The sequence below is a fragment of the Sapajus apella genome, unplaced genomic scaffold, assembly GCF_009761245.1.
Source record: "Sapajus apella isolate SASKATOON/1434 unplaced genomic scaffold, GSC_monkey_1.0 scaffold15, whole genome shotgun sequence".
Classification (NCBI taxonomy): domain Eukaryota; kingdom Metazoa; phylum Chordata; class Mammalia; order Primates; family Cebidae; genus Sapajus; species Sapajus apella.
Genome location: NW_022436955.1, coordinates 2738003 through 2746063, shown reverse-complemented (window position 1 = coordinate 2746063; position 8061 = coordinate 2738003).

Below are 8061 nucleotides of genomic sequence, written 5' to 3'. Positions count from 1 at the left end.
CAGGCATGCGCCACCACGCCTGGATTATTTTGTATTTTTAGTGGAGATGGGGTTTCTCATCATGTTGGCCAGGCTAGTCTCAAACTCCTGACCTCATAATCTGCCTGCGTCAGCCTCCCAAAGTGCTGGGATTACAGGCATGAGCCACCATGCCTGGTGGAAATCTTAATTTCTGTTGGTGGACTGTTGGTGCTTAAAAGTTGGCAACTGGTTTCAATTTTTAAAAAATGATTTGGAAGCAGAGTGCAGACAGTAGACTGAAGTCTGTATCCTCTGACATAGGTCATATGCCCTGTGGGCAGACATCCAGCAGTAGCACCTATGTGCCATCAGTCCTGCTTATGATATTTTTTCCCTTCCACTCAGTGCAAGGAGCCTTTCATTCTGAGATAGTGACCAGCCAGATAAGCAAGGGAGCAGGAGCCAGGCCCAGAGACAATCCTTAGTGTCGCCAGGGTTGCTGGGAGGGGGAAGCAGGTTTAATTTATTCTTTCCCCCTTGCTTTGTCCTGAGGGACACGCTGCATGGCAGGTCAAGGGTAGCTCTGACCCTTCGCTTCTGTGTGTTCCTGTTACTAGTGGACATTCCAAGGTGGTGAAAGGACTGGTTCACTGGATGTCTTCAAGTATCTGTAAAGGGGAAACAATAGACATATTAGTCCACTGCTCTACAAAGCTACTGACTGCCTAGGTTAGGAGACACTGAAGTTCTCCCTGTCTGGAGCAAACATGGCTGAAAGGTGGCTGCCAAGACCTCAACTAATTGTGAAAGGAACTTAACCCCCACCCTGCTGACCTTGTTTTTTTTTTTTTTTTTTTTTTTCCGAGACGGAGTTTCGCTCTTGTTACCCAGGCTGGAGTGCAATGGCGCGATCTCGGCTCACCGCAACCTCCACCTCCTGGGTTCAGGCAATTCTCCTGCCTCAGCCTCCTGAGTAGATGGGATTACAGGCACGCACCACCATGCCCAGCTAATTTTTTGTAGTTTCAGTAGAGACGGGGTTTCACCATGTTGACCAGGATGGTCTCGATCTCTTGACCTCGTGATCCACCCGCCTCGGCCTCCCAAAGTGCTGGGATTACAGGCTTGAGCCACCGCGCCCGGCTTGACCTTGTTATTTTTAAACGTGGGTACTACCACCTTAACCTGGACTAAGTCCCATTCATCATGTGGTGTCTGCAGCTTGATGGTTTTTTTGAGAAGGTCAGAACATTGGCCCACAGCCTTTTCCTAGTTCTCTAGTCTGGGTCTAAAATGTTAGCATTCTCCAATCTGATAGTAGTTTGCCTGCTCAGAAAGAATAGTCATACCTTTGGTTCATTATAATTTAAGGTAGAATAGTTTCCAGATTACATTGTTTATTTACAGTATTGGTTCTCTGACCTCACCTTTTGGGCATTCTGACTCAGCATGTCTAAGAGAAGGCTTGAGAATCTATTTTTTAAAATAAGAAAAAAAAAAAAAACTATAGTTGATTCAAGAGCGAAACTCCATCTCAAAAAAAAAGAGACCAGATGGGGTGGCTCACTCCTGTAATCCTAGCACTTTGGGAAGCTGAGGTGGGCAAATTACCTGAGGGTCAGGAGTTTGAGATCAGCCTGGCCAATATGGAGAAACCTCATCTCTACTAAAAAAATGCAAAACTTGGCCGGGCGTGGTGGCTCACGCCTGTAGTCTCAGCACTTTGGGAGGCCGAGGTGGGCGGATCACCTGAGGTCAGGAGTTCAAGACCAGCCTGGCCAACATGGTGAAACCCTGTCTTTATAAAAATAAAAAATAAATGCAAAACTTAGCCAGGCATAGTGGTGCATGCCTGTAAGTAATCCCAGCTACTCAGGAGGTTGAGGCAGGAGAATCACTTGAAACCAGGAGGTGGAGGTTGCAGTGAGCCAAGATCGCCATCATTGCACTTTAGCCTGGGCAACATAGTGAAACTCCACCTCAAAAAAAAAAAAGAAAAAAGAAAAATCTTCAAAACTTTAGGTAAATGTTTCTTAAACAAGACACAAACAGCACTGACCATAATTAGACTTCATCAAAATTAAGGATTTTTGTTCAACAAAGGAAACCAAAAAAGTGGAAAAGCAGTCCTCAGATAAAGAAAATATTGACAATGCATATAAATAACACCAGAATCCAGACCAGGAGTGGTGGCTCACACCTGTAATTCTAGCACTTTGGGAGGCTTAGGTGGGTAGATCTCTTCAGCCCAGGAGTTTGAGACCAGCCTGGGCAACCTGGCAAAACCCCATCTCTACTGAAAATACAAAATTAGTAGGGTGTGTTGCCGGGCGCGGTGGCTCAAGCCTGTAATCCCAGCACTTTGGGAGGCCGAGGCGGGTGGATCACAAGGTCAAGAGATCGAGACCATCTTGGTCAACATGGTGAAACCCCGTCTCTACTAAAAATACAAAAAACGTTAGCTGGGCATGGTGGCGCGTGCCTGTAATCCCAGCTACTCAGGAGGCTGAGGCAGGAGAATTGCCTGAACCCAGGAGGCGGAGGTTGCAGTGAGCCGAGATCGCGCCATTGCACTCCAGCCTGGGTAGCAACAGTGAAACTCTGTCTCAAAAAAAAAAAAAATTAGTCGGGTGTGGTGGCACATACCTGTAGTCCCAGCTCCGCAGGAGGCTGAGGTAGGATCACTTGAGCCCAGGGAAGTTGAGGCTGCAGTGAGCCATGATTGTGCCACTGTACTCCAACCTGGGCAATAGAGTGAAGCCCTGTTTTAAAAAAATAACATTAGAATCCAGATGTATCTGGGACTCTCCCAAATCAGTGAGACAATCCACTTTTTTAAAATGAGGAAGAGACTTCAACGGGCACTTCACAAAAGAAGATATCCAAATTTGGATATGCATAAAGTATTCAGTATCATTATTCATCAGGGAAACAAAACTACTATTAGATGCACCCATCCACCAGGCATAGTGACTCACGCCTGTAATCTCAGCACTTTGGAAGGCCGAGGCTGGCAGATCACTGGAGGTCAGGAGTTCGAGACCAGCCTGGCCAACATGGCAAAACCCTGTCTCTATAAAAAAAAAATTAAAAGGAAGGCTGGGCATGGTGGCTCATGCCTGTAATCTAAGCACTTTGGAGGCCAAGGTGGGCGGATCACCTGAGATCAGGAGTTCGAGACCAGCCTGACCAACATGGTGAAACCCCATCTTTAAAAAATAATTAATTAATTAAAATAAAAATTAAAAAATAAAAGATGCCAGCACTTTGGGAGGCCGAGGCGGGTGGATCACGAGGTCAAGAAATCGAGACCATACTGGTCAACATGGTGAAACTCCGTCTCTACTAAAAATAAAAAAATTAGCTGGGCATGGTGGTGTGTGCCTGTAATCCCAGCTACTCAGGAGGCTGAGGCAGGAGAACTGCCTGAACCCAGGAGGCGGAGGTTGCAGTGAGCCGAGATCGCGCCACTGCACTCCAGCCTGGGTAACAAGAGTGAAACTCCATCTCAAAAAATAAATAAATAAATAAAAGATGCACACATCTAAATGGTTAAAATTAAGATGGACAACACCAAGATCGCTAAAGATGTGGAACTAGAACTCTCACTTTGCCAGTGGAGTAAATACTGTCAGTATTTACTAAAGCTACACATATGCTGTCTTCGTCCTTTGTGTTGCTGTTAACTCCTTCCCATTTAGAAAAATGCAGCTTGCTGCCAGCGCTCGTTAATTTTACATAAACATGCTCTTTGAGGCTGAAGCAAATCTGATTTTAATGTGAAATAAAATATAAAAACTGTTCTTGGAGTTATTTCTAAACAGAACTAACATCAGGATCACCTGAATCATCAGACTTGTCTATTTTTGAAAAATCAGATTCATCAAATGAATCTTTGGCTAACTATTTGAGAATGATGTTAACATCATGCATAGGAATGCTACATTTTCTAGGATTTGACATTTTCAATGACAATTACTATAGTAAATGAAAATGCCACTAAAAACACAATGCTATAATAGAACAACGTCTTTTGTTTCCAAAGTTGTTATACTATAGTGATGCCAAAATAATAAAAGCGAGATATTTCACGGCAAATTTATATGAGGGTAAATGTTGCAGCCACAAGCGTTGCCAGTGGGTATTCTCAGAGCAAACAAGACAAGGGTTAAGGAATAGCAGAGTTGGGCAATTTATAAAGAAGAGGTTTATTTGGCTTATGATTTTGCAAGCTGTACAAGAAGCATGGCATCAGCATGTGCTCTGGTAAGGACCTCGGGCCTCTATCACTCTTGGCAAAGGCAAAGGGAAACTGGTGTAGACAGATATCACGTGGTGACACAGGAAGCAAGAGAGGCGCCAGGCTCTTCTAAACAGTCAGCTGTGACGGAAACTTCTGCCAACTAATAGAGAATATATTACCATAAGGACAGCACCAAGCCATTCAAGAGGGATCCGCCCTCATCACCCAAACAGTTCCCATTAGGCTCCACCTGCAACATTGTGGATCAAATTTCAACATGAAATTTGGAGGGGTCAGTTATGGAAACCATAGCATATTCCTGTCCTATGACCCAGCAATTCCATTCTTAGGCATACAGTGAAGAGAAATTTGTATATGTCAACCCAAAAACATGAACAAGAACATTCACAATACCTATTCTTCATTGCTGTATTAGTCTGTTTTCACACTGCTATGAAGAAATACCTGAGACTGGGCCTGATGTGGTGGCTCACACCTCTAATCCCAGCGGGCGGGATTTAGGAGGCCCAGGCGGGCGGATCACCTGAGGTGGGGAGTTCAAGACTACCATGACCAACATGGAGAAACCCCATCTCTACTAAAAATACAAAATTAGCCGGCCATGGTGACGCCTGTCTGTAATCCCAGCTACTCAGGAGGCTGAGGCAGGAGAATTTCTTCAACCCAGAAGGTGGAGGTCGTGCTGAGCCAAGATCATGCCATTGCTCTCCAGCCTGAGCAACAAGAGCAACACTCCATCTCAAAAAAAAAAAAAAAAAAAAAAAAAACCCAAAACTGGATAATTTGTAAAGAAAAGAGGTTTAATTGACTCACTGTTTCACATGGCTGAGAGGCCTCAGGAAACTTACAATCATGGCATAAGGTGAAAAGGAAGCAAAGACCTTCACATGGTGGCGGAAGAAAGAAGTGCAAGCAGGGGGAATGTCAGACGCTTATAAAACCATCAGAGCTCATGAGAACTCATATCACAAGAGCAGCGTGGGGAAAACCAATGATCCAGTCGCCTCCCTCCCTTGACACATGGGGATTACAATTCAAGATGAGATTTGAGAGGGGACATGGAGCCAAACCATATCAATTGCTGACACTAAAAACAACCCAAATATTCATCAACAGAAGAATGAACTTTTCTTTGAGAAGAATGGGATTCTGGCTGGGCACAGTGACTCATGCCTGTAATCCCAGCACTTTGGGAGGCCGATACGGGTGGATCACCTGAGGTCAGGAGTTCAAGACCAACCTGGCCAACATGGCAGTGAAACCCCATCTCTATTAAAACTTAGCAAAAGTTTGCTGAGCATGGCAGCACATACCTGTAGCCCCAGCTACTAGGGAGGCTGAAGCAGGGGGATATTACTTGAGGCACAAAAGAGGCTTCTGAGATGCTGGAAACATTCTGTGTCAGTCTGGTGGTTTCATGTGTATATAGACACTTCTAAAAATTTCTTCAATTAAAATTTATTACATATGCCGGGTGCAGTGGCTCACACCTGTAATCCCAGCGCTTTGGGAGGCCAAGGCAGGTGGATTACAAGGTCATGAGTTCAAGATCAGCCTGATCAACATGGTGAAACCCGATCTCTACTAAAAATACAAAAATTGAGGCTGGACACAGTGGCTCACGCCTGTAATCTCACATTTTGAGAGGCTGAGGTGGGTGGATCACAAGGTCAGGAGTTCAAGATCAGCCTGACCAACGTGGTGAAACCCCATCTCTACTAAAAATACAAAAAGTTAGCCAGGCGTGGTGGCATATGCCTGTAATCCTAGCTACTCAGGAGGCTGAGGCAGGAGAATTGCTGGAACCCGGGAGGTGGCGGTTGCAGTGAGCCAAGATCACCCCTCTGCACTCCAGCCTAGGTGACAGAGCGAGACTGTCTCAGAAAAAATATATATATAGGCTGGGCGCAGTTGCTCATGCCTATAATCCCATCACTTTGGGAAGCCAAGTCAGGAGGATCACTTGAGACCAGGAGTTTGAGACCAGCCTGGGCAACATGGTGAATCCACATCTCTACTAAAAATACAAAAATTAATCGGGTGTGGTGGCACACAGCCTGTAGTGCCAGCTATTCGGGGGGCTAAGGTAGGAAAATCACTTGAACCTGGGAGGTAGAGGTTACAGTGAGCCAAGATCACACCACTGCACTCCAGCGTGAGGAACAGAGATTCTGTCTCAAAAAAAATGTTTTAAGTATATATGTACATATATATATATATATATATATATACATAAAAAAAAAAAAAAAATGAAGGCCATTCTCTAAATGTCCAAATCTAAAAAAGGAAGTTTCTCAATATCTAAAGATCTTTTTGGACCAATTCCTGGAGCAATGTGAAGGAATTTCAGCTGAATTTCTGTCAGGTTTATATTTAACCCTTTATTTACCTGGCACTTAAAAATGTACATGATCCCTTACCTTTATTTACATGGCACTTAAAAATGTACATGATCGGCCAGCCTTGGTGGCTCATGCCTGTAATTGCAGCACTTTTGGAGGGCAAGGCAGGCGGATCACTTGAAGTCAGAAGTTCGAGACCAGACTAGCCAACATGGTGAAACCCCATCATTACTAAAAATACAAAAATAAGCTGGGTGTGATGGCGGGCACCTGTAATCTCAGTTACTCTAGAGGCAGGGAGAATCACTTGAACTCAGAGGCAGAGGTCGCAGTGAGCCAAAATCATGCCACTGCACTGCAGCCTGGGTAACAGAGTGTGAGACTCCATCTCAAAAAGAAAAAAAAAAAAAGTACACGATCTTATTTGATGCCCGTAGCAACCTTTAATAAATATTTGTGAGCAAATACCATGGCAGGTCATTTGTGCTTAGAGCTCGAAGGCTCTCTTTATTTTTTTTCCCCATCTTGGCTTTGAGACTATAGACTTTATCAGTTAGGGCGCCTTTGGCTGCAAGTGCCAAAAGCCAGCTTGACTGGCACAAGAATAAAAAGGGAATTACTTCATGTACATGTACTGGAGAACAGCCCAAGGCTGGTGTAACCGTGGCTCTAGCTGGTGGGTCTAACAGTCAGAGCCAGGTGCTCTGTGTTGCCAAGCATCCGTCTCCACTTCATTTGTCAGCTTCACTTTCACTGCTGGTGCTGGCGCTGGCTTCATTTTTTTTTTTTTTTTTTTTGAGACAGAATCTTCCTCGATTACCCAGGCTGGAGTGAGTGCAGTGGTGCAATCTTGGCGCCTCCACCTGCCGGGTTCAAGCAATTCTCCTGCCTCAGCCTCCCAAGTAGCTGGAATTACAAGCGCCTGCCACCACACTCAGCTAATTTTTTGTATTTTTAGTAGTGACGGGGTTTAACCATGTTGGCCAGGTTGATCTTGAACTCCTGACCTCAAGTGATCCACCTGCCTCAGCCTCCCAAAGTGGTGGGATTACAGGTATGAGCCACAGCACCTGGCAGGTGCTGTCTTCATTACTGAGAAGGCCGTCCTATCAACAGTGAGAAGGTACTCACCAGCAGCTGCAGGAATTTTTTCTAATAAGTTCACTCCCTCTCAAAAAAAAAAAAAAAAGAAAATGAAAGAAAAAGCTCTCTTTCTCAATTTCAACAAATGTCTGAAGACCTATTCTGAGTTGGCCCAGTTTAGCATATTCCACAGCAGATGCAAAAGCATAATGGAAGGCCTGGAAACAAGTTAGAGCTTAAAGATTGGAGCAGCAAGAGATCTGCCTAGCAGGATAGGCAGGGCCACACCACAAAGTGCATTGTGTCTTCTTAAGGAATAACTGGATCCTGTAGGCAAAGAGGTTTAAGGAACAAAGTCATCTGCTCCACCTGATCCCCATCCAAACTTTTTTTTTTTTTTTTTTTTTTTTT